Consider the following 26,083-nt stretch of genomic DNA (forward strand, 5'->3'; position numbering starts at 1 on the left):
AAAAACCATAATTCACAAAAAGTATTTCCTTTGATTACAGTGATTAATCATATCTGGATTTTATCTTGAATATCACTTAGTTTAAACAATTTAATTTACTGGCATTAGCACCTGGTCTAATATGTAAAAGCAGGTATGAAACTTGAAAGAGGTTTTCGAGTCCGTTTCATGAGGCTTGTCGTCATGTTCACAATCAAAAGTTTTCGAAGTTTTTCGGCGCCGTAGGGGTCGGTCAGTAACTTTCAAACTCAGATTATATTTCTAATTTTTCAGCAATTTGTTTGGAATTACTTACAGCTATTTCAAATTTTTCATCAGTTCGATAGCTGATCAAAAAGATTTTTAAACCTGCTGAAGTAAGTCGACCTGTGTGTTCACATTAAAAGTCTGAAGAATTTTATTAACAAATATTAATTTTGTCAGTACATCATGTCATACGTAAAATGAGCAACTAAATAAATCTTACATATTTTATCTGCTGGACACTGCACATCATCTTTTGCTTTTTAGTCAAAAGATGATGTGTTGGTCCTTTCGTATAAAAATCTCTGATACATTTTTATGCACCAGTATTATAGCGTCTATTCCACTTGTCGGTCTGTCCCAAACAGTGGTTTTAAAGCTACAATATCAGGGTGTTTTTTTAATAAATCCCAGTTTTTGTACACGATGAAAAATTATTGTACATCTCTTGTACTATACTGAAAAGACCTGTAGTGTCGTCATTTAAATTATCTCCGAAGTTAACAATTAAATTTAAACTATGGACGATACATGGTACATAAAAAAGCCTGACGATTTAGAGCCCACAATCTGAAACAAATGCAGCTGAATGCCAGATCCAAGAATCTTTAGAAGTTTCAAACGGTCATCATTGATTACAAAGGCATATGGTACTTTCCAAATTCATTTATCGAAAGCAATCTCGTTCTCTTCTTCATTGCTACCTTATTTTTGCATTATCGTTCATTCCATTTCCTACTAATTCAAATTCCTACCTAAAATTAACTAGAACCCTTCTCATATCCTCAAAGTAACAGATAACAATTTTGAGAGGTATGCATGCACTGAATCACTTGTACGCGTTCCTGATGATGGTTTCTTCGTTGAACACCCGCATTTTCTAAGCAACTGAAGCCCGAATTTGATGCGGAAATGTATTCTTTAAGGTTTATGTGATACCTACATTCCTAGTGCATTAAATTTCAACGCCATTTGGCTCCTATCCTATTTTCTGAAAAAAAAATCGAATGCATTGTATGTGAGATAGGATGCTACTACGGGACTCCAATCACTTTTACAAATGTACTCTCCTAGTACAGGAAACTTGCATGATACGTTTTCCGCAAAGCCTTGGCAGGCATCCTCAACCTGTATCTTTTGTGAAAGACGCCTACGACCGTTTGCATGAGCAAATATCACTACAAAATTTCTGCTTATTGACTAACTTTGAGTTAAGTTTGAATAACTTAACTGGAATGGTAATGGAAATATGTCGTTGCTGTGAGAAACAAAGTTACAAATTTTCTATAACAACAAAATTTATTTCCTAAAATTCATGAAAATACTTCTTAATCACTGACTTTACTTAATAGTACGGTTATATGGAATGCTGACCCTTCATCCGTAATACAAAACCGAAATAGCAATTTTATCCAACCTGATAATGTCTCCTAACCAAGATGACTATAGGAGCCATCACGCAGTGCGTCTATTCTCACCAGAGTCTCAGCAGGGAATGCCTAACCGTCTCCCCTCGTCCGGGGTCCACACACGGTGGCCAGAAGGGCTCAGAGAGTCTGCACAGTGGCCATTTGCCAACCTAACGGCACCTTCTAACGCGCAGGGAAGTCTCTCTGGTCCAGTGTAGTCGCACTCTACTTGATACAATGGTTGGTTAAACTGCATCTCCTCATTCACAGAACCCACCGCAGACAGCCAAAGCATACGTCAGCAGACGACCCACATTCACATTTGCAGACTATGCTAAGAGTGATAATGTAACATAATTCCGGATAAAAATTCCCTGAGTGTCGGAAGGGCACCCAGGTGTGTTTGATCATGTAACTGTAGTATCAAGCCATGTAGTGGCTCACGTGGAGCCGTTACAAACTCTTGCTCGGAATGTTCATAGCATCTAGATACTGTATAACTATGAACACCTCATCATTGTTCTCGATCACTGCTGAAGCAACAGGTTTGTGCGAGAGGTATTCATGAATAGTAATTCGACTGGTGTGGTTACGTTGAGTGCTGACACTGTTCTTGCAGGGTTTCCAGCCAAGAGATTTAAGGCATTGCTAGTTCGTTGGTGTTAATATGTTATATTTCATTTGTAAGTTGCTGCTGGCTGTATACCCTGGTTTTATGTTGTATGCCTATCTTGCTTCAAATGAAGACGTATCATGACTTCCTACTTGCATTAATAGATGGGACGAACGCTGTAGTCTACAATCCTCAACTGAGAGTGATGTGATGTTTGAACACTCACTAAGGGATAAATCACATTGCTTGGTATCTCTATAATTTTATAGCTTGGACCGACAGTAATTGAGAAATTAATTCGGTGCAGTATTGCACTCGACTCCAATTGTGCTAACGGGTAATCTATCCACTGAATTAGCTGAATCGTAAAATTTTTTCAGATAGTTGTCCAGAAATTGGTTGTTTTAGAAAGCTTTTAGTGATGCTACTGGATCTTCCTTTGTTAAGTGTATTTCTTAATCAGTTATTCTTAGTTTCATGTAAAGCATGATGACGTTCGTACATAAGTCGAAACCTGGTACTACCCACTTTAAATTTTGGTTTAAATCACAATTACCATATGTGTCCTGAGGTACTTGCACAGCTTCATTGCTGCCCAGATGTAGGTTGCAGTTTTATGCTCATATAAGGAATAGCTTTGTACTTTTCTATCAGTGGAATTTTCCAATCCCCTTCGCTTAGTTCGATTGGTGGGAAGTAATTCATGCGTCCTACAGATGATCAACTATTAAATTCAAAATGAATGTCATCGATCCTCAACCTACAAACGACAAACTAGTGGACATGAATACGGGTCTATATCTTCTTATTCTTCTTTTTCTTCTTCTTCTCTGTAGCCGTCCAGGATGAATATGAGACACAGGTGTCACGACCACCTACCTAACAGCTGGTATGTCTACCTTTGGCACGGGTAACAGGGGTGAGGTGTCGTGGCATGAAAGCAGTGAGGCCTTGGTACGTCGCTGCAGGGAGCTGGCACCATCTCTGCACACTTAATTCCCGTAAATTCCAGTTAAGGAGGAGATGAGCTCTGCCACCACGTTCAGTCATATCCTAGATGCGTTTGATCAGTTTCAGGTCTGGAGAGTTCGGAGGGCCAGCACATCAATTGTAACTTCCCACTGGGTTGCTTGAACCAACCCATGACTCTTCTGGCCTTGTGAAATGGGATATTATCTTGTTGAAAAACTCCTCAGCCACCGGGAAAAATGATCGTCAAGAAGGGGTGTAGGTGGCCTACAGCAAGTGTACGATACTTCTTGGTCATCATGATGCCATGCACGAGCTCCATTGGACTCATGGATGCCCACTTGAATATTAGCCAGAAAATAATGTAGCCGCCGCCAGCTTGTCTCCGTACCGCAGTATAGGCGTCAAGGAGCTGCTCCCCTGGAAGACGACGGATTCGCATCCAGGATGAAAAAGGTATCGGAATTCATCAGATGATGCAAAGCCCTGCCACTGCGTCAGGGTGCAGTGTTCATGGTGAAGTGCCCATTTCAGTCGTAGGTTTACCTTTGGCCCATGCATGGGTCGTCAGCTACGGAGGCCCATCGTTAGGAGTGTTTGGTGCACGGTGTGTTCAGACACACATGTGCTCTGCCCAGCATTATAGTCTGATGTTACTTCCGCCAACGTTCCCTGTCTGTCTTTCACCAGTCTGCCCAGCATATGACAGCCGACATCTGTAGCGAGTGGTGGCCGCTCAACCCCACGAAGTCTGGGCGTGCTTTCACTTTAGTCTCATCACGAGTTGAAGACACTCACGACAGCACTCCTCGAACATCCGACAAGTCACGCAGTTTCTGAATGCTTGTGTCGAGCCTCCGGACCATCATGATCTGCTCTCGGTCAAATTCAGATAGATCGCGCGCCTTTCCCATTCTACACACGGACAGCTTGCTCAGCGATACTACATGCAAAGTGTGTGTGTGTGTGTGTGTGTGTGTGTGTGTGTGTCTGTGTGTCATTAGCAGTCATTCCTCGCCAGATAATACTGTTATTGCCTGGACGGGTTTATAATTATAGTAGGTTGCTGGTCATATCGTTCTGGCTGATCAGTGTATTTACTAAACTTTTGTTAGCATTGAAAACTGTGCGCATTGGTTAGCACACTGGACTCGTATGTGGGAGGACGACGGTTCAAACTCGCCTTCGGCCATTCCGATTTAGGTTTTCTGTGATTTCCCTAAATAGCTTCAGACAAATACCGGGATGCTTCCTTTGAAAGAGACGGTCGATTTCTTTCTCATACTTCCCTAACCCGACCTTGTGGTCCGTCTCTAATGACCTCGTTGTCGAAGGGTCGTTAAGTGCTAATCTCCTCCTCCTCCACCTTCTGAAAACTGTAGAATATATGGTTATCATCGGAGTGGCAGCATAATTCGTCAGGTGGAGATAAATTTCCAAATATGTCAAAACATGAAACACTATTTGGATTCTTCTTCTAACAAACGACACTCAGCGTGTTCCAGGTCCACCAGCAACGTCTGAATTTGCAATTAAACATTCATTAGATTTCCGCGTGAACAAACCAAGAAAACTTTTTACGAATTTAAGCTGGTGGTCATTTGAAAGCAGTGTGTCAGGCAGTATACCTAATAGTGTTTTCTTTGAGCAATCCAAGAATTCTCTTGTGTGGTTTTCAATACGGTCCTTTCCTAGTAGCCACGAAATACCACGTATCTGTCAGGTCTTTTTGACTCATCAAGCTGCTACTGTGGGTTTTCAGTATTTTTCACAGTTATAACTACAACTTCCGTACTGCCGGCTAAAGGACTATTCGCTAAAAGCGCCGCCAAGGCTGGAATTAGAAGTGGGACGATTCCACATCATGTTCTAGGAGTGGTAAGTGTTTTAAACAGTTTTAGTTTCGAGGCTATTTTACCTGCCACTGATAACTGAATCCAATTGTTTGAACACCCTGACGTGCCCTTCTTCTTATGCTTATTCTTCTGTGGACGAAGAGCTGCGCTCATAACTTGGCTGAAATTTACCTCACATCAAATTTAAGTTTTGTGCACATCGCTTTACTCGTACTATCAAAAGCTCCAGGCCAATAGCAATGTCCCATCTAGAACGTTATTTCCTTACCTTGATCGGCTAATATTCGATCGGCAACGAGACATAATCGAAGATCATTTTCTGTGTACATTGATTCACTTTTCACAATGTGTAGACTGTTTCTCAAGTTGGTTAAAAATACACAATAGTTAACACTACATGAGAAATAAATACATGCTCCACAAAGGAAGTAACCGAATGGTACAGAAATGGGTAAATCTGACGTACACATACGGATAAACAAATGATTTTAATTTCAGAAAAAGTGGATGATTAATTCAAGAGAAAGTGATTCACAAATTTAGCAGGTCAATAAAGCTTTGGTATACCATTGGCCACTATTATAGCAGTTATTTGGCTTTGATAAATAGAGTTGTTGTGCATCCTTCTGAGGGATATCGTGCTGGTGAAGGGCCCTGTCGATAATGCTCCAAATGTTCTCAACTGGGTATAGAACTGTCGACCCTGTTGGCCAAGGCAATGTTTGGCACGATGGGTTGACATAAAGGGCAACAAGATGGGATGTAGAATATTAGCGATGTATCGCTATGCTGTGATGGTGCCGCAGACGACAACCAAAGGGCTTTTGCTATGAAAAGAAATGGCACTGCAGACCATCACTCCTGGATGTCAGGCCATACTTGAGAGTGGTGTTGATATCCCACATCCGTCTAAGTTAATTCCTGACACCTCTTCGGTCTGAAATCCCATTGAATGAACTGTAATTTTCAGCTAGGGGTCCAACTTCGAACTGAGACCCAATGACCTGCAAAGATGTGTCTAGAGATACCCTAGACAGTAGTGGGTTACCAGCCTGGCTGTCACTCGTCATAATGTTCTGGTCTGGGGTCCCATTTATTTTCATAGCCGGACCCCACTGCTTGTCATCCATGGCACCCTTGCAGCACAGCAGAACGGCAACGATATTCTATACCCCGTTTTGTTGCCCATCTTGACAAGCCATACTGGGCATACATTACAGAAACATAATGCCTACCGACACATGTCGAGAATTTCTATTGCTTGCCTAAGTTTTTCCCACCCCTACCTTGGCCGCAAACGTCGTTAGATCTCTTCCCATTTGAGAATGGTTGGAGCGTTTTGGGAACGGACTTCACACCATATGAGGATTTTGACGATCTAACGTCCCAGTTGGACAAAATTCTGCACGATATCCACAAGGAGGTCTTTCAACTACTCTATCTACCAGTAACAAGCCGATTAATTGCTTTCACAAGAGCCATATGTGGACCACGCTCTATTTTTGAAGGACTTTCTCTAGTATAAATCGTCCAACTGTTCTGAGATTGTAATCATTTGTTTGTCTTTACATGTACATCATATCTACTGATTTTCTTCCGATTTGGATAATTCCTTTAGGGTGAATTTTTTCTTTTTTTTGTTTTGTTTGCGTTAGAGTGCATACATAAGGATATAAGGTTCTATTGGTAACTTATAGAGAACAGCACTAACTCTCTTCAAGTGCTTCCTAACAGGCAAGTAGAGCTACTGCACTGTTTGACGTTTGCACACCTTGTTATATGTACAGAAATTTCACTGCTAGTGCAACCCTGGTTTATGTAAGTTATAGGGTGTATTTGTGGCACCTTGTAAACTAAGAATATTTCTGTTGACCAGTTTTGCAGACAAAATTTTGAAATACGTACAAAGTCACCCTACATTCGGTTTATGTTTGCATCAAATAACCATTTTAACATGACTGTAAACAGTATTAGAAGCTTATCACTATGTACACTAGATGACTTCATTTTTATTGTGTTATAAACGGAAGAGTCAAAAAGACAGGTACACCTGCCTAACATTATTTTGGGCCCCGTGAGCACGCAGAACTGCCGCAACACGACGTGGCATGGACTCGACTAATGTCTGAAGTAGTGCTGGAGGGAATTGACATCATGAATCCTCTAGGGCTGTCCATATATCCGTAAGAGTACAATGGGGTGTAGAGCTCTTCTGAACAGCACGTTGTAAGGTATCCCAGATATGCTGAATAATGTTCATGTCTGGGTAGTCTGGTGGCAGCAGAAGTGTTTAAACTCATAAGATTGTTCCTGGAACGTGTGGGGTGTTGCATTGTCCTGCTGGAATTGCTCAAGTCAGTCAGAATGCACAATTAACGTGAATGGATGCAGGTGATCAGACAGGATGCTTACACAGGTGTCATGGCAGAGTCGTATCCAGACGTAGCAAGTGTCCCATATCACCCCAACTGCACACGCCCCGAACCAGTACAGAGCCTCCACCAGCTTGAACAGTCCCCTGCTGACATGCAGGGTCCATGGATTCATGAGGTTTTCTCCATACCCGAACACGTCCATCCACTCGATACAATGTGAAACGAGACCCGTCCAACCAGGCAACACGTTTCGAGTCGTCAATAGTCCAATGTCCAATGTCCAATGACAGGTCCAGACGAGGTGTAAATATTAGTACCGTGCAGTCATCAAGGGTACATGAGTGGGCTTTTGGTTCCGAAAGCCCATAACGATGATGTTTCGTTGAATGATTCGCACGCTGATGATTGTTGATGGCCCAGTATTGAAATTAGCACCAATTTGCGGCAGGGTTGCCCTTCTGTCACGTTTAACGATTCTCTTCAGTCGTTGTTGGTCCCGTTCTTGCAGGATCTTTTTTAGGCCGCAGCAATGTCGGAGATCTGATGTTTTACCGGATTCCTTATATTCACGGTACACTAATGAAATGGTCGTACGGGAAAATCCCCACTTCATCGCAACCTCGGAGGTTATGCGTGACATCGCTATTGAGCCGACTATGCAACGTTAAAACTCACTTAAATCTTGATAACCTGCCACTGTAGAAGCAGTAACCGATGTAATAACTGCGCGAGACCTTTGGTGCCTTACATAGACGTTGTCGACCGCAGCGCCGTATTCTTCCTGTTTCCATATCTCTGTATTTGAATGCGCATGCCTATACCAGTTTCTCTGGCGCTTCAGTGTAGATGCCAATGATTTGTGGGAGGATATCAGTCCATTTATATGTTGGGTGAAGTCTAAAATGAATCAACATTGACACGTTTATCATTCATTTCAAATGTTCCACGGTACATCCCTTCATCTGAGAGAATAGAGAAGTGACGTATTCCACATCATTCCATTACCATCTTGAAATATCCGTTACATAACACCACTGTGATCCCTTAGAGGAATGTCTGGAATTCGGTTGGTTCCTTATTGCACAACTTGTTCAGCCACCTGTGTGTCTACGTTTTTCTTCTTTGTTTGCACAGGCAAGCCCCAAGCAAATTTCAAGTGTTTATTAACAACTAATAAAATTTATTTGAAAGTTTTATTCTCCTATGAATATCGCCTCATATCTAAAAGATCCATCTGCCGTAAGTCATCGAAACCTCAAATTAAAACTCAAATGTCTTGTATGCTGGCTTATGGAGCTCACGAGAAACTGTCTCCATCGTTTCATGATACATTTTTCTTTAAGTTCTGAAAACATTGGAATGATTTCTTTGAAATGTGTGGTATTCCCAGCTGCAGACAACGCTGTGAGCAGCTGTAATCACTCAAAGACTCCATTGGGGTAGTCACAACACATGAATTGGGGACATCTGTTAATTTTCTTCTTCTGAATGTTGCTAAAGCCATTGCCAAGTATATCTGTTAAGACAGACTTAATAATGTTTTCGTATTTCTAACGGTTCGTACATTTGCTTCTATTCCATTGGTCTTTCTTATATACGTCCTCATACATAATAGCTACCTCACAATTATTTTCTATATCTTTTGGTGAATGGTTGTCTATGGTTCTTAATTTTGAAGAATATTAGATTCTGTAAACCAGGTATTATTTTTAATTCTCTACAACTTATCTAAATTGCATTCTTGGGTTAGTGTTGTTTAACGTCCCGTCGACAACGAGGTCATTAGAGACGGAGCGCAAGCTCGGGTTAGGGAAGGATGGGGAAGGAAATCGGCCGTGCCCTTTGAAAGGAACCATCCCGGCATTTGCCTGAAATGATTTAGGGAAATCACGGAAAACCTAAATCAGGATGGCTGGAGACGGGATTGAACCGTCGTCCTCCCGAATGCGAGTCCAGTGTGCTAACCACTGCGCCACCTCGCTCGGTGTAAATTGCATTCTTGGTTAAGTAGCCAGCATATATGGTTTTTCCTTGTTTACTCCATATATTCTATCACTAATATTTAATGAAATCACCAACAACACCCTCTTTCTGATTTTTCTTCTACTGTAGCATTTGAGAATAGTTCGGGAGATTATGTGACAGGCCTAACGTGTCTCTGAGTGATTCGTCTCTTTCCAAAATCTCTAGCTTACAGGATGTCGAATGTTTAGGTGAATCCTAGTATTTCATGTTGACTCACTAATTGCACTTCACCAACTGCAATCACTACTTATCGGCAGTATATATATCTTATTTCTACAATACAGTGTAGGTAACTTCATGATAAAAGTTTCTGATGGGTGTATTGCAGTTACGAGAATATGTGATGGGAGGAAACTAATAATTGAATCTTCGCTAGGATAGAACTCGAACTTTTACAACAATTTTATGTGGAATCTATTACAACTACTAAGCAACTGTAGTACACCAGTCACATGTATTTACTCAGTTTTAGACGTGGATGATGGTTTAACAAGAAGGCTGTTAATGTATATCATCATCTTCAGAGTTCTTCATTCGCTGATGGATTTCCATCAAATATAAATCAAGGTATTCTTTGATTCCCACATCATAAAGTCCGTTTATTGTTTGACGCATTGTCTTGCACTAATTGCTCCAAAATTTATCCATTCGTTGAGTAACTTGAAACTCTAAAAACCTGGTGCGTGAGTTTTCGTGGGTGATGCTAAAATATTACTGCATATTCTACATGAAGACCAAAAATCTGTGTCGATTAAATGACAAAGGGAAAACACGTTAACTGGTTTTTCATGTTGTTAGCTATACACAGCATACTGGTTACTGCCTAAATAACATATCTGATCAAATAACATATCTGAGTGGTTTTTAATGTTGCTAAATAGTAGACCAGGAATGTACAGTAGATACCACCTGTAAGATGAATAATATGTTTATGTAGCCTATCAACATCCAGCAAGTTCAAACATCCATTTTCCCAGCCATAAATAGCAGTCCAAGATCTATTTTACCTAGTGGAAAAGTGAGTTAGCTATAAATAGGATACCTCATGAATCCATGGACCCTGCTTGTCAGCAGGGGACTGTTCAAGCTGGTGGAGGCTCTGTACTGGTTCGGGGCGTGTGCAGTTGGGGTGATATGGAACACTTGCTACGTCTAGATACGACTCTGCCATGACACCTGTGTAAGCATCCTGTCTGATCACCTGCATCCATTCATGTTCATTGTGCATTCTGACTGACTTGAGCAATTCCAGCAGGACAATGCAACACACCACACGTTCCAGGAACAATCTTATGAGTTCAAACACCTGCTAGCCACCAGACTACCCAGACATGAACATTATTCAGCATATCTGGGATACCTTACAACGTGCTGTTCAGAAGAGCTCTTCACCCCATTGTACTCTTACCGATATATGGAGAGCCCTAGAGGATTCATGATGTCAGTTCCCTCACAGCATCACAAAAACAGGCAGACTCTTCACATCTGAGATACAAATTGCACGTGTGTGAATATCTGTCGGCTTTATGACGTACCGTGGCTAGCACAGTGCAGTGCTGAAGCCTCCTGTTATTGTGGGAGGGTCAGCCATTGAGATTAGTCATGTGAACCATCGGTTCATCAGGTGAATTAACGCCACACAATGATGGCGCTGCTTTGCGATTACCTGGTGTACTGTTCGGTTGGGATAAAGTCGGCGCTGGCAGTGGTGGCTGCAGCAGCATGTACGCGTACACCTACATCTACATGATTACTCCTCAACTGATAGTAAAGTGCCTGGCGGAGGGTTCATCGAACTACCTATAAGCTAATTCGCCCCGCAGAGTGGCCACACGGGTAGAGGCGCCATGTCAAGGATTCCGAGGCCTCTCCCACCGGAGGTTCGAGTCCTCCCTTGTTCTTAGCATAAGTTAGATTAAGCAACGTGTAAGTCTAGGGACCGATGACCTCAGCAGTTTGGTCCCTTAGGAATTCACCCACATCTGAACATCTGAATATTTAAGCTACTTCTCTTTCGTTCCACTCTCGAACAGCATACAGGAAACACAAACTCTTAAACCCTCCCGTGTGACCTATGATTTCTCTTATGTTATTATGATCATTTATCCCTATGTAGTTGGGTGCCAACAAAATATTTCCTCACTCTGAGAATAAAGTTGGTGACTGAAATTTCTTGGAAAATCCTGTTGCAGCAAAAAACGCCTTTGTTTTAATGACGGCCATGCCAATTCGTGTGTCATATCCGTGACACTCTCTCACTTATCTCGCGATAATACAGAACGAGCTGCCCTTCTTTTTAACTTTTTCGTATCCTCCATCAGTCCAACCTGATGCATATCCCAAGCAGTATAGCAGTACTCCGGAAGAGGGCAGACAAACTGTAAGCTGTCTCTTTAGTAGACCTGTTACATTTCTTAAATGTCTGCCAGTAAATCGCAGTCTTTGTTTGGTTTCCCCACATTATCTATGTGATCGTTCCAGCTTAAGTTATCCATAAGTTTAACTTCTAAGCATGTAGTTGAGTTTACAGCCTTTAGATTAATGTGATTTACTGTATAACTGAAATTTAGCGGCTTCATTTTAGTGCTCATGTGGATTTCTCTATATTTTCATGATTTTCATTCAATTGTCAATTTTCGCACGATATAGATATCTTGTCTAAACCATTAACTCTTTCTGATCATCTGGTGTCTTTACTTATCGATAAAGGACAGCATCATCTGTAAACAATCTAAGAGGGTTGCACAGATTCTCTTCCAAATCGTTTATGTAGATCACGAACAACACGAATAACGCTTTCTCGGGGAGCGCTACATATTACCAATGTTTTACTTGACGAGTTCCCATCAGTTATTATGGACTGACAGGATATCACGAATCCAGTCACACAACTGAGACGATATTCCATAGGCATGCAAATTAATTAGAAGTCACTTTTGAAAAACGCTATTAAAAGGCTTCTGGAAATCTAAAAATATGGAATTAATTTGATGTCCATTGTTGACAGTGTAGTCAGCTGCCCAGATTAGTGCTGCCAGCCGCTAGTGGTCTGTTTGTTCTCGCATGTACAGACAGTGGCGGCGGCAGATGTTCAGGCAGGTCTTGCCCCATTGTGATGTTTGTTTAAAAATAAAGACATAAATAGCACTGTCTCTCACCACTATCGCACAAGTGGACAGATGCAAGCTTATGGTGCCAAGTGACCTAGTTCCAACTAGAGGACAACAGGACCAATGTCCATCTTGAATTTCCTTTCAATTTGTACTTAGAGCAAAAGCCCTTCGTTGACAATGACGTCAGAGGAAAACACAGTGGACGTCTTGAATTTTATACTTAGCACAAGTGATCTACTTTATGTGAGACCCTTTGTCCTAAAAGTTGGAAATCCGTGGGGAAAGGAGTGACTGGTGTATGACATCATGGAAAACCCAGTGGCATGTTGCATTCTATACTTAGCACGTGATCAACTTCTGCAAACATGATCATGCACCATCTTGAATTTCCCGGGAATTTATACTTAGGGCATCATAGGAGTAGGAGAAACCCACTAGCACAACTCGGCTGTTTTGAATTTCCCTCCATTTTTTGAATTTCGAGTCATTTTATATATAGAGCAACAGGCGTTTTAGGAGAAATCTGAAACAGTGCTTGAAGCTTGAAGGGGAGGGGGGGGAGGAAGTATGATGATATCATAAATGAAGTCATAGGGGGTGAGAGAATGGGTGTGGCATGCTTTGGCTCATAACACACACTGTTATACTATTTTGTTGTGCTGTCAAAGCCAATATTCATTATATGGCAGTTTATTTTATTAAACTGCCATATAATGAATATTGGCATTTTATTAAACGATACAGCTTGTAATGTGAAACAATGTATCGGTCATTAATGGTAAGCTTGTTATCGATCTTTGAACATGAACATAGACAGTAGTGCATGCAAGAGGATTATGTCATACAATCCCTGCAGCGACAGTCTTTTGTTCAGAACTGGAGCGAAGTGGATTTCTCAACAGTTCAGCGAGAATCCCAACTGTTTCTTATCTGAAGATAACGACCAGATGGATGACTGATGACAGAGAGTCTACGCGACACTGATTTTAGAGGACCTCGATAAACTAAACGGAAATACCGTGAGCTGTTTTAACGACAAAAATCTGCATAGGCATGTGAGCCTAGTACACGTGTTTTTTTCTCTTTCCACAGCCTGAAGCAATGCAAAGCTACGTTTAGTCCAAATTATTCAAAACATAGCACGCAGCCCAAAATAGCGAAGATTACTGTTTCATGTACCGTCGACGAAGAGTTTGTAAGAGACCGAGTATAACCGCAAACAGGAAAATCGTTTTCGAAAGAACGCTGCCGCTATTTCTCATAAGCAATTTACCGACTCCATGATAAATGTAATTCTGTATAACCGACCAGGAATGAGAAGGAATACTTTTCTACGTTTGAAATAATAAAGTGACTTTTGCTAAAATTGAATACTTAAAATGAACAGTTGATGCGCAACAGCTTTCCTTACCGGTGTAAAACGTGCAACCGTTGAGTGTTGTCACCTAGTGCATCTTCAGTTAGCGACTGATAGCGGCGTAGGGTAATGCATGCAGTCTGCGCCGCCATTGTGGAGACGGTGGGAAACTTATAAATAATCCTCTCGAATATATGTCACTAGCTTAACCACTGATTTGCTTACGATATTCTCATTCCAGAATGTATGAAGCTATATTTATATACCCTCTAAACTGCTTTTAGTAGCTGCATTATGAGTAATTGAATATTGATGATACTCATTGCTTATGGCGTTTTAAACTTCAAAGAACAATGTAAATAATGAAGTAATTGATTTAAGATTTTCAGCACCTCAGAAAACTACATTGACAGTGCCTGACACACTGTTACCGAAAACAAAGCCATTGAAATCATTGTGTCCTCGCCAATGGACGCAACCGGAGATGGTTCACTGAGACAATTTCCTACTGGCATCACGGTTGGCGCTCTAGGTTTCACCACCAACCACAAGCGTGTCCCAATCAGCAACCTCCATAACGCCCCCAATGAGATGGACTTCCGCGCTGTAATGAGTAGTGGCTAAAGTCAGCAATGGATGGTTCATGTTCGGCGTTGGTTGCTGTTCGTAGTGGAGACCAGTTTGCGAGACTTACAAGTGGAGTCACCTGCGGCCTTCAGATGGGGACAAGTGTTTACTACATTCATTGACAGAGTGGTGCCCAGGATGGCCATAGTCTAGTTGACATTGTGTTCACTAACGCGCGCCTTGACAGGTCACTCCTTAGTTGTATCTGTCTGCAAACACATCCAACGAGAGACTGTAAGGCTTTTGTTAAGCATTGTAATGCAATAAAGTGTATATTTGTGTGTAACTAGTTTGTTTGCTCCATCATAGTTCCTCTGTTCCCCTCGGAGCACGTGTGCTAACTGTTCTACCTGGACAACTTGTACACATAAGAAATATTTTAAAGTTCAATATCACACTAAGATATTGAAACTAATTCTTTAATTATTTTTATTAAATATTAACCTACAGAATTTTCCCTGACAAAGACAACTCAGACTTAACCTATTCGTTTATTACCCACAATATGCGAGCCCAACGTAATCTGACTGCTGTACATTGACAACACCACTTCCAATAATTAACTCAAAACAAAGGCCCTGAATTTCAAGAAATCCTAACAGTAATATGAACCCAAAAAATATGAAATTAAAGAAATATGAAATTACCTCCAACCCTGTTAATTGCCTAAACTCATTTCAATCACGATTCCCGATAGTGAAAACCCTATTCTTTTTTATAAGTCATTTGCCTCACGAGAAATCTTCATGACACGAACTACACCAATTACAGCAAGTAGCAACAACAGCCAACTAAATAAAAAGATTTTTACTACTATGGTTAGCAGAAGAAAGATTTTTGTTGAAGAGCAAACAATGTATTTAGAAGTTTTTACCCTATTTATGTGACATTCAGTTCCAAAAATTTATAGTTGTCAATAATTCCACCACCCAGACATTATCAACAATATCCATCAATTGTATGATGTAGGTGAGTCGATAAATGGTGAGATGTAGGACTAAATCGTTGCTTAACCCTGTATTCTTTTAAATTGTGTATTTGTGAACTACGCCTACATATATAATGACGTTTTGTGAGTACGCATTTGCATTTCCGTACTGTACTGTTTTGTCTACTAAACTGGTACACCAGTTTAACGAATCTTTATTTTCGGTGTGGATGTTGTCATACGTAGGTGATATAAAAGATACATAGGTAGCATTCTTCGTTTACTTTTTTTACTCATGTCACACGAGATCGTCCTTTGGGATAGCTCAACATGTCACGAATAGATTTCCAAAAGAGTTTAATTCGGATATTCGTGGTGTGAATTCAGGAACGTTGTAGAGAGGCCTATTCGAGGATCTAGGTATACTTAGTAGTGCTTCCACACATAAGGGTGAACCAGAACTCCAACAACAAACTTTCAGAGGTTGTTCAGGTATAGCTTGTAAGTACGTAGAGCTTGTCAGTACTTCGGTAAAAGGGACGCACAGTCTCAGGTGGCTCGTTAAAGAGTTATTGCATTTTGTTTGGTTTCTTGGCCCAGTCAGCTTTGTACCTCTACTGCACTGGAAACAGAGCACTGCATTACAGATCTCGACGGTATGCGCTACGTGTCTTGTTTTCATTCGCTCACAATGCCTGCTGTGGACAACGGTAATGCCCTCCTTACTTCGTTGCCCTTACGTTTGCATTCAGTATTAGTTGGTCAAGTAGTATTGCTCGTTTCTGTCTATGGTTTTGTTTTCCTGCTCTGTTAAGTGCTTGTCTACAGTGATACACAACGGCACTATGGACAGTTATACTGATTAAGTGTTGACCGACATGCCCCTCATGTATGATTCACTTGATGCAATGGGAAATTGGCACAATGACTCCATCCTGCACTGTTCCCGCACCAACGGCAACCACATCACAGCACTTTAGCATCCTTCTGTGCTGCAATGGAAGATACTACGTGAGGTAAGGCAGGACATCTGATATGGAAGAGAGTGTGTTACACGGGATTTGTGGCAATACTGCCTCTTGTATTTCCACAAATTCTGAACACAAGCCAGTAAACTGTTTTGAGAGCGTCACGTAAACAACAGTTGTACCCATCATCCAGAGAAGGTGCAATCACTGCTGCCAGCGGATTTTCCATTTCTAGTGACGTTAACAAATTGGTTCCTACAGTGATGTACAGAAAATATCAAATTCGCTGCTTTTGCATTGTTTACAGACGAAACCAAGTTTACGGGACAGCGTAATTTCAACAGCAGGAATACCCATTTATGGGATTAAGAAAGTCTACACGCACTGGTGTGTCTATTCAGTGAATAAGTAGGCTGGCATTATCAACGATTTTGTGATTTGATCTTACCTAATTCCCAATACGTCGAAAGAAATTGTCTAAAATGCGTTACAGCTACATGTCCTCCTACAGTTCCTAGAAGATGTACTGCAGAGAATTCCTGAGCCTTATGTGGTATCAACATACAGGGTGCCAGAGCACTTCGCTCTGCAAGTTGAGAACCACACTCAAATACAGTTGAGGCGACATAGAATTGGAGGCAATGGTTCTGTTCTATGACCACCTCCTTCACCAGACATGACAGCAATGGAATTCTTCTTCTGGGCTAAGCGAAGGGCCTAGCTCACGAGACCTCTAGTCGATATTGGCACGGACCTAGTTGCTAGGCTTATCGCACGCATAGAAGTAGTACACGAAACACATGAATTATTGAGAGTGTAAGACAGTTGATGAGGCGTTGATGTACATACTGCCGTGATCATGGTGGTCGAAATTGTGAACAATTCCTAAAAGGGAACAGTTCTGCAATTCCTTGCATGCTGTACTGCACAATTACAGAGTAGACAGAACTCAAGGCGATACAAGTGTACGTGTTTCGTCTGAGGACTGTTGCTTTACTCTGTCTTCTGTTGGTAATTGGATTTTACAGGGATTTTCACTGCCACGAGCTATGTTCACAGAAATAAGCATGATTGCGGTAACAATCCGAATAAATGACAATTACATTCTAGCTTTATATCTTTCCGCTAGAGAACACTGGTCCCGTATTTCAAAATACTCAGAAGATATTACTGATCAATCTCTGAATGTTTGTCGGTGGAGTTTTGTTTCATTCTGTATACATTCCTTAATGAAATTTGTCTTGAATTATAATAGATCCTTTCTTCAAACCAACAGCACAGTCAAAAGAATCAATACCAGATATGAGAACGGTGATACAGTCTGGAACCGCGCGACCGCTACGGTCGCAGATTCGAATCCTGTCTCAGGCATGGATGTGTGTGATGTACTTAGGTTAATTAGGTTTAAGTAGCTCTAAGTTGTAGGGGACTGATGACCTCAGCAGTTAAGTCTCATGGTGCTCAGAGCCATTTTAGAAGAAGGGTGATCATTTAAATTCATTTGGTTTGGTCGAAAAAGGTGTTCGTTATTCACTAAAAACATTTGCAATAACTCGTCTGCAGCCATAAAAAGCCATACGAAGTTCAATTTAATATGAATCTAACGGATTTATTGGTAGGCAATTCCACCCACTCCATTTATGAATTTGTTAGTACACTAATTAACATGAGTGTTACGTAAATTTGGGGATATGCGCATCTTCAGTGCAACAATGCATTCAACGGAAATATCTGTCGTAAAGTGACATTCTGTTTCATAAAGCGTCCCTGTCGGTTAGAATATTTTTATGACCACTGTTATTATGCTGTGTTATATGACTGCGGCTGTTAACCATTTCTTGTAGACTCGGTGGTCAATCTATGCAGACAACTTCGTATCTATAGCGCTACAAAGCGACCAGTTATCTCGTACAAGAAGGTGACTAATGTGTTTGTGTGAAAACTTGTGGATGAAAGAAGCTTTTGCACTATCTGTCACTACCAAGTAACATACGTAGATAAAACTGTTACACGTAACTGAAAGAAATAGACTATGTGTAAGGAGGTCATGCCATTTTGGTTTTTGTGTGTTATCGCTGTGCACGTCAGAGACAGAGAGGAAGTTACGTTACTGTTAAACAATCTTTGGACTTGTCGTGACGCATTCTTTGAATCTGTGCAGTCTCATGTATTTTTTGTTGATATGTAGTAGGGAAATGTACGTATTCAGTAGTGCTGTGTTGATTTGGGACTGTATCTGTTAGATGAAGACCACTGGAAAGGACAGCAAGGACGAATAAGATGGATATACTAGAAATTCGGTAGAATATAAATTTTGAATAATGTTACGTTTTGATAACAAGGAGTTTTAGGTACGACTGAAGCACTGCGCAGCTAGGAATGATTATTGTCAGCTAGTTAACTCAATCAGCGCTGAGAGAAGGACCATCCCACTTCACTGAGTCATGCGTTAACGTATTAACTGATTAATCTGTTTCGTTTTTTAGCAATTCTCTGTTAACATTGTATCCTTTTTAAATCAATGTTCACTTTGTGAAGCATAGTATTGTTCTGACCAATGATATCTGTGAAGATAATGCGAAGTTTTACTCTGTCCTTCTTGAATACAGACTTCGTTCTAAAATCGTTCTCTTGGAATATCATTTCATAGGAATAGCATTATTACATCTCACCGCTTCCAAATAGTTGGAACATTTTATTTAGAAATAGAAATCTACCGTAGCCGCTGCCTGCTTGCTGTTTGCCGCTGCGATTTCGAGAAATCTGCAACAACGTTTTCAAGACGCGAAATAAGTGAAAATTTTGATTATGGCCAGATAATTGTTTTACTTCAGTTGTGCATTCAAAATAAGACAAGTCGCATTCTGGTCGGTTATAGTTGAATTGAAATTACGTTCTGTTTAGTCAAATTTTAGCATACGAGTTTAAGTTGGATAACTGTTTGTGGGGACATAGTTTTGATAATACGGAGACTTCTACAGAGTGGGAGGTAACGTTGGGATAAATTTCAGACATAAACAAAATATAGTTTGAGGTTACAAATGAGACCAGCTGAAATTACTCTTTTATTCAAAGACAATAATTACTCTGAAGTGACCGCAATTCATGAAGGTCCCCTGCACATTAAGGACATTACAGACAGTGGGAAATGGTGCTTAGAAACGTATGTGATCACCGCGGACGGCAAAGCACGCTCTGAAACGTGCTCCCATACTGGCCACAAAGTTCGTAAGGAGTTCTTACGATAAGGCAATATATTCTTGCACCTACGTGGTTGACACCGTCGGATTGCCGTTTTTGTATGTGAACGTGCTGCAGTACGCCTTCGCAACGCATCGCAGACGTGCTCCATAGGATTTAAGAAGGGGGAACGGGCAGGCCAGTACATCTGTCGAAAATCCTCTCATTCCAAGAGCCCTCCACCTGCGCTGTTCTGTGAAACCGGCTAAACCGGCTATTGTCATCCATAAAGATAGAGTCGGAAGCGAACTCACCCCTCAAAATATTCAAATTGGGAAGAAGCAAACTGCTGCAATAACGTTTACCCGTGAATGTACCGTTTTTAAAGATTTGGAGGTCAGTGTAACCATGAAACATTCCGCCTCTCCACACCACAGCAGTTGGATCACCAAAATGAACATGTTGGACCACGTTTATTAGTACATCACGTTTCCCACTTCTAGCGTATGCGGGTAAGCCCAGCATTGTCTGTTATTTTTATGTATGGTGCAAATTTCACCGAGCTCTGTTACTTGGCGATATTACATTATGCGAAAGTTACTTCCGCACTCAAGCTTTGCACACCAGTTACTTTGTTCGGTGAGCATACGTGCATGCGCTGTCTCGTCTTAGAGTGAAGAGTAGTTATAAAAGATAAGAAAACATAGTAATGACCTACCCGAATTGGGTTTATAAGAGGAATGTAGGGCCCAGTAGTAAAAGGAAGTGACAGTCAAGCACTTGATGGTACTGCTTTCGAAATTCGGGCCCGCCACAAATTCTTCTCCCGTGCCACCCTCTTCATCTCAGCGTAGCACTTGAACCAAGGACATGAAATATATCTCTCTCTGTCTTACACTACTGTCGTTACCCTTTACAACTCCCTCTACTACACTGGAAGTTATTCCGTGATTTCTTAACAGATGTCCTATCATCCCGTCCCTTCTCCTTGTCAGTGTTGTCCATATATTCGTTCCCTCGACGATTCTGCGGGGAACCTCTCATTCCTTACCTTATCAGTCCCCCCAATTTTCAACATTCCTCTATAGCACCACATCTCAATTGCTTTGATTCTCTTCTTTTTCGGCTTTTCCCCAGTCCATTTTTCATTACCACACAACGTCGTGTCCAAACGTACAATCTCAGAAATTTCATCCTCTGATTAAGGTCTATGTTTGATACTAATAGACATCTCTCGACCAGCAGTGTTCTGTTTGACAGTGTTGGTCTCCTTGCGCCGCCCGTCATCGGTTATTTTGCTGCCTATGTAACAGATATCGTTAACTTCATCTGCTTCGTGATCATAAATCCTGATATTAATATCACAAAAATAATTCTTCGTAATAAAATGAGGATTAATTTATTTCAGATACTTTACTTTTCCAAAGCTTTAGTAAACAGGCGCCTATCCGACCTACTTAATTACTGTCACAATAATACTTCTTCGTAATAAAATGAGGATTAATTTATTGCAAATACTGTACTTTTACAAAGCCCTAGATAGCAGGCGCCTATCCGACCTACTTAATTAACGTTCTCGGTGCTCTGATTTCTGCTATTTCTCATTATTATCGTCTTTCTTCGATTTAGTCCCAATCTATATTATGTACTCATCACACAACTTTTTTCCATTCAACAGATTCTGTAATTATTCTTCACCTTCATTGAGATTAGCGATGTCATCAGCGAGTCTTATCAATGATATCCTTTCCCCTTCAATATTGGTTCCACTCTTGAATCTTTCATCTATTTCTGTCATTGCTTCTTCGATGTACAGACTGGACACTATTGGAGAAAACTACATCCCTGTTTCACATCCTTTTTAATCTGAGCACCTAGTTCTTCGTCTTCCCCTCCTATTGTTACCTCTTGGTCCTTGTACATATTGTATATTATCCGTCTTTCCTTAGAACGTATCCTACTTTTCTCAGAATTTGAAACGTCTTGCACCATTAGACATTCTCCAATGGTTTTTCCAGGTCCAAATAATGTGAACGTGTCACGATTTTTCTTTAGTGTTACTTCCATTACTAACCGCATCGTCAGAGATGCCTCGCTGGTGCCTTTATCTACCTTAAGGCCAAAGTGATCGTCGTCTAACACATTCCAAATTTTCTTTTCCATTCTTCCGTATATATTTTTCGTCAGCAAATTAGATGTATCAGCTGCCCATCTGATTGTGCTGTGTTTTCTCACACTTCAACTGTTACAATCTTTGAAACCGTGCGGATGCTGTTCTTCCAGAAGTCTGGTGGTATATCGCCCGTCTCATTCATTGTACACATCAAGGTGAACAATCCGAGTTCGAGTCTCGGTCTAGCACACAGTTTTAATCTTCCAGGAAGTTTCATATGAGCGCACACTCCGCTGCAGAGTGAAAATCTCATTCTGGAAGGTGAACAATCGTTTTTCGCCACTTCGCAAAACGATTTTAGAAATAAATACGAATAAAATCATTAAAAATACAATTGTATAAGAAATATTCTGATAACGACTAAAAATAATAGAATACGCAAAAGAAACATAATAACGAAATGAACCATTAACATTCTAACTAGCCCCAAATTTCCCTCTATGGGGAATTGTGTGTGAAATATGTTTGTCAAAGATTACTTACAAGGACACCACAAGTAACCATAGTAACAGTATGAACATTCGATTTGTTCCGATTTCAAGTCAAAGAGACAGAAGTGTGGCTTACAATCTTCGACTCGGACCTTAGTTATTGCTTTATTGTTTTTCATACTTATTTACTGTTTTAGCGTATCTAATGTACTTATTACCTCATTGGTATATAATGATGATTACGTTCAGAGTCAAAAACTGTAAATCACACTTGTGTATCTTTGATTGGAAATCGGAACATATGGACGTTCATACCGTCAGTACGGCTACTAGAGGCGTCCTTGTAAATAATCTTCGGACAACAAAGGTTCTGAACATATCCCCGTAGAAGTAATTTTGGGTATAGTTTAAATTTTAATGGTTTATTCCTTCATTCCGTTTCTTTTACTTGTTTTTTATTGTATTTTATGGAAGCCTATTTTTATAATTAAATAACTATGGTGGTGATCCAAATATTTCACACTTCAAATGAAATTTTACTGATGTTCTTCGAATTTGACGCCATTGGCCGTCACTGACATAATGCTAGGGACAGTGGACGGATCTCTCGTTATTTATGCGACGGCAGCTGCATGTCATGCAGTAGTAGCACTTCACACCGACCTACAGCAGTTAGTGCTCCATGCCGACTGCTCCAGCATTCATCAAGGGTATCTCATCCTTTGCTTTAATTCTTTTACTGTTGCGTTCTGTCTTCTTGTGTCCTCTAATGGTTTTCATGTTACTCCATTTACACAGTATTTACTGGTCAGGGGATGATCAGATGTGTCGGAGGACGATCAGATATTGGTCGAAAAAGTCACCATTTTTTAAATAAAATGTTTTATGCGATCTGAATTGTTTTAATGGTATTTTAATAATATTTAATGGCCGGTTACATTTCATAAAACAATTTTTTAAACTGATACATTTACGCACTAGATGACTAATTAATCAACCGATGACGTCAATGATGAAGGCCAAAAATTGTCTCCAATGAGAGAAAGACAGGTAGAGAGAGAGAGAGAGAGAGAGAGAGAGAGAGAGAGAGAGAGAGAGAGAGAGAGAGGGGGGGAGGGAGGGAGGGAGAAAGAGAGAGAGGGAGAGAGAAAGGGAGGGAGGGAGAACCATTCCATAAGCCATTTGTACTCACGTATGGAAAATCTGTAACTGGATATCGCGATCCACTTGTGCACGTGGATTATCTTAGCTCACAAAGACATAACAAAACCCTTTAGCAATGGTCAAGCACGTAGAAATCACTTTGAGTGAACGGTGTTCGAAATAAACTTTTGAACCACGAGAATCATGAACTGATAGGAATAATTGGCACGTCAAACACCTCCAAGCAGCAGTATTACCCAACTGTAGAATACAGCGTGCTGAAGCCTCAAAACACCACCTTTTCGTCCAGAGGCTCTAAACTACACCGAAGCAGCAACAAGTAGGAAGCGTATAAGTTCATCCATTCAGAGCATATCGTTACTACTGAATTTGGCGGCCAGCCCTCTGATCTGCCCGCGCCAGCCAAAGTTCCTGCCCCGACTAAGATAAGACACGCCAAGCGGAGCAGGATTTTTGCCGCTTACCTATCTACCCGTGAGGCACGCTGAATTTAGCAAACATGGGAGTCGCGCAACGCGTGATTTCGCGGAGATAGTCTTTATATCTTACGTAGCGGGTCGGAATGTATGACACCGACATGTTACAAGACAAACAAGTAATGAGCACCAGAAACGTTGTGGACACAGTGTTTTGGTATCGAAAGGGCGCCTTAGTCATGGAATTAATGCCTAGAGGAGAGACCATATATCCAACGGCCCAGTGTCGAACTCTTTACCGACTCTGCCGCGCCGTTCCAAACGAAAAGCGTGAACCGTTCTCTAACTACTTTGTGCTTCTTCAAGACAACGCTCACCAATATTCTGTTGGGTTGGCAAAAGATTTGGTTCAACAGCTGGGGAGTTTCTGAACAACCGTCTTACAGCGCCGCCTTGGCTCCTAGTCATTACCATCTTTAACCCTAATTCAAGGATCTTTTGTGCGGAAAGCACTGCGGAAACGAGAATTAACGCAAAGAAGACGTTAGTGACTGGTTCCAAAACGTGCAGCAACTGACTGTGCAAAAGGCATAGGTAAACTTGTGGAGAACTACGTCAGATATTTAGAAAGCGATAACCAAGGAAAAAAAAAAACAGTCTAGGTAAACAAACGATCTTTAGTTTTAGAGTGACGCTCATGCAGTCATGCCCAGACAACACACAACATTTAGGCGTACTTTCATTTTAGATCAACACTTGTAATATGCAAATACACAGAGATTAAATTTGCTTCTTGCGACTAGTTAAACACACAGTTTATACATTACCACACCAATAAATCACAATATGAGGTGATCTTATGACGGGTCTAGAACACAGTACTGTAATATAGTTCTCTTCAATGTTTAAAGCGTATTCCCGAAATTGCAGTTTTATTGTTTGCTAAATTTCTCATAATTGAGATCATCAAGAGTTGACTGTGAAGCTTCAACGTGCAATATTTATTCATTATAACGTTATTCTACATTTTCTTTGTCATGGCTATGTGTTATATTATTGTAAATTTATAGTTAATGATTTCAGACATTAGTTGTTATCCCAAAATTATAGTTAACATACAAGTTTTTTTGGCTCGTCGGCGAGCGTCTAGAAACATTCTTATCAAAAGTGTGGGTTAAGTTATTAAATAATTATTTATATACAAACACGCTGTGAACTGAGGGTACCAGCAAGCGAAGTGATGGTGGAACACTTGAGACAGCTTAAGACAGAGAAGCAATACAGCGTTTACGTCTGGTTACTGATCAAGAGCGGATTTATGATGGGAGAAGTGACAATAGAATAATTAACAATAACAGCTGAATGAATTTATTCAAATAGTGTTGATCATTTGACATTGTTTTCTTTCAGTTGGTAATTACGACCTGATTGTAAACAACTGAGCACAAAATTTTTCTATGGCAGATTACGAGGTTTGCTACAAACTCAGATGTTGTCAGTTCGTCAGGTGCAACTTGGTTTCTGCTACTGCATCAAAAATAACTGTTTGGAGATTCAAATAAACCAATCAAAATTATAAATTTCTGCATGTGAATTAATTACAATACTTCACTTCTACTGATACATCTACATGATTATCTACAATTCACAATTAAATTCCTGGCAGAGGTTTCATCGAACCACCTTTAACCTACTTCTCTTTCGTTCCACTTTCGAAAGCGCAAGGGAAAAAGGAACATTTAAATATTTCCGTGTGAGTTCTGCTTTCTCTTGTGTTATTATGATCATTATTTCTATATATGCAGGGGGGCGCCAACAAAATATTTTCTCACTCTGAGGAGAAAATTGGTGATTGAAATTTAATGAGAAGGTCCTGCCGCAGCGAAAAACATCTTTGTTTTAATAACTGCCACACAAAAAAAGTCCTGTGTCATATCTGTGGCAACCTCTCCCCTACTTCACAATGATACAAAACGAGATGCAGTTTTTTGAATTTGTTCGATGTCCTCCGTCAATTTTACCTGATGCGGTCCCATACCCAACAGCAATATTCCAGAAGACTGCGGACAAGTGGAGTTGAAGCAGTCTCTTAGTAAACCTATTACATTTTCTGAATGTTCTTCCAATAAATTGCTGTCTTTGGTTTGCTTTACCCGCAACATTATCTATGTGATTGTTTCATTGAAGTTATTCGTAACAGTAATCCTTATGTATTTAGTTGAGTTTGCAGCCTTTA

The sequence above is a fragment of the Schistocerca cancellata genome, chromosome 7 (assembly GCF_023864275.1).
Source record: "Schistocerca cancellata isolate TAMUIC-IGC-003103 chromosome 7, iqSchCanc2.1, whole genome shotgun sequence".
Taxonomy (NCBI): Eukaryota; Metazoa; Arthropoda; class Insecta; order Orthoptera; family Acrididae; genus Schistocerca; species Schistocerca cancellata.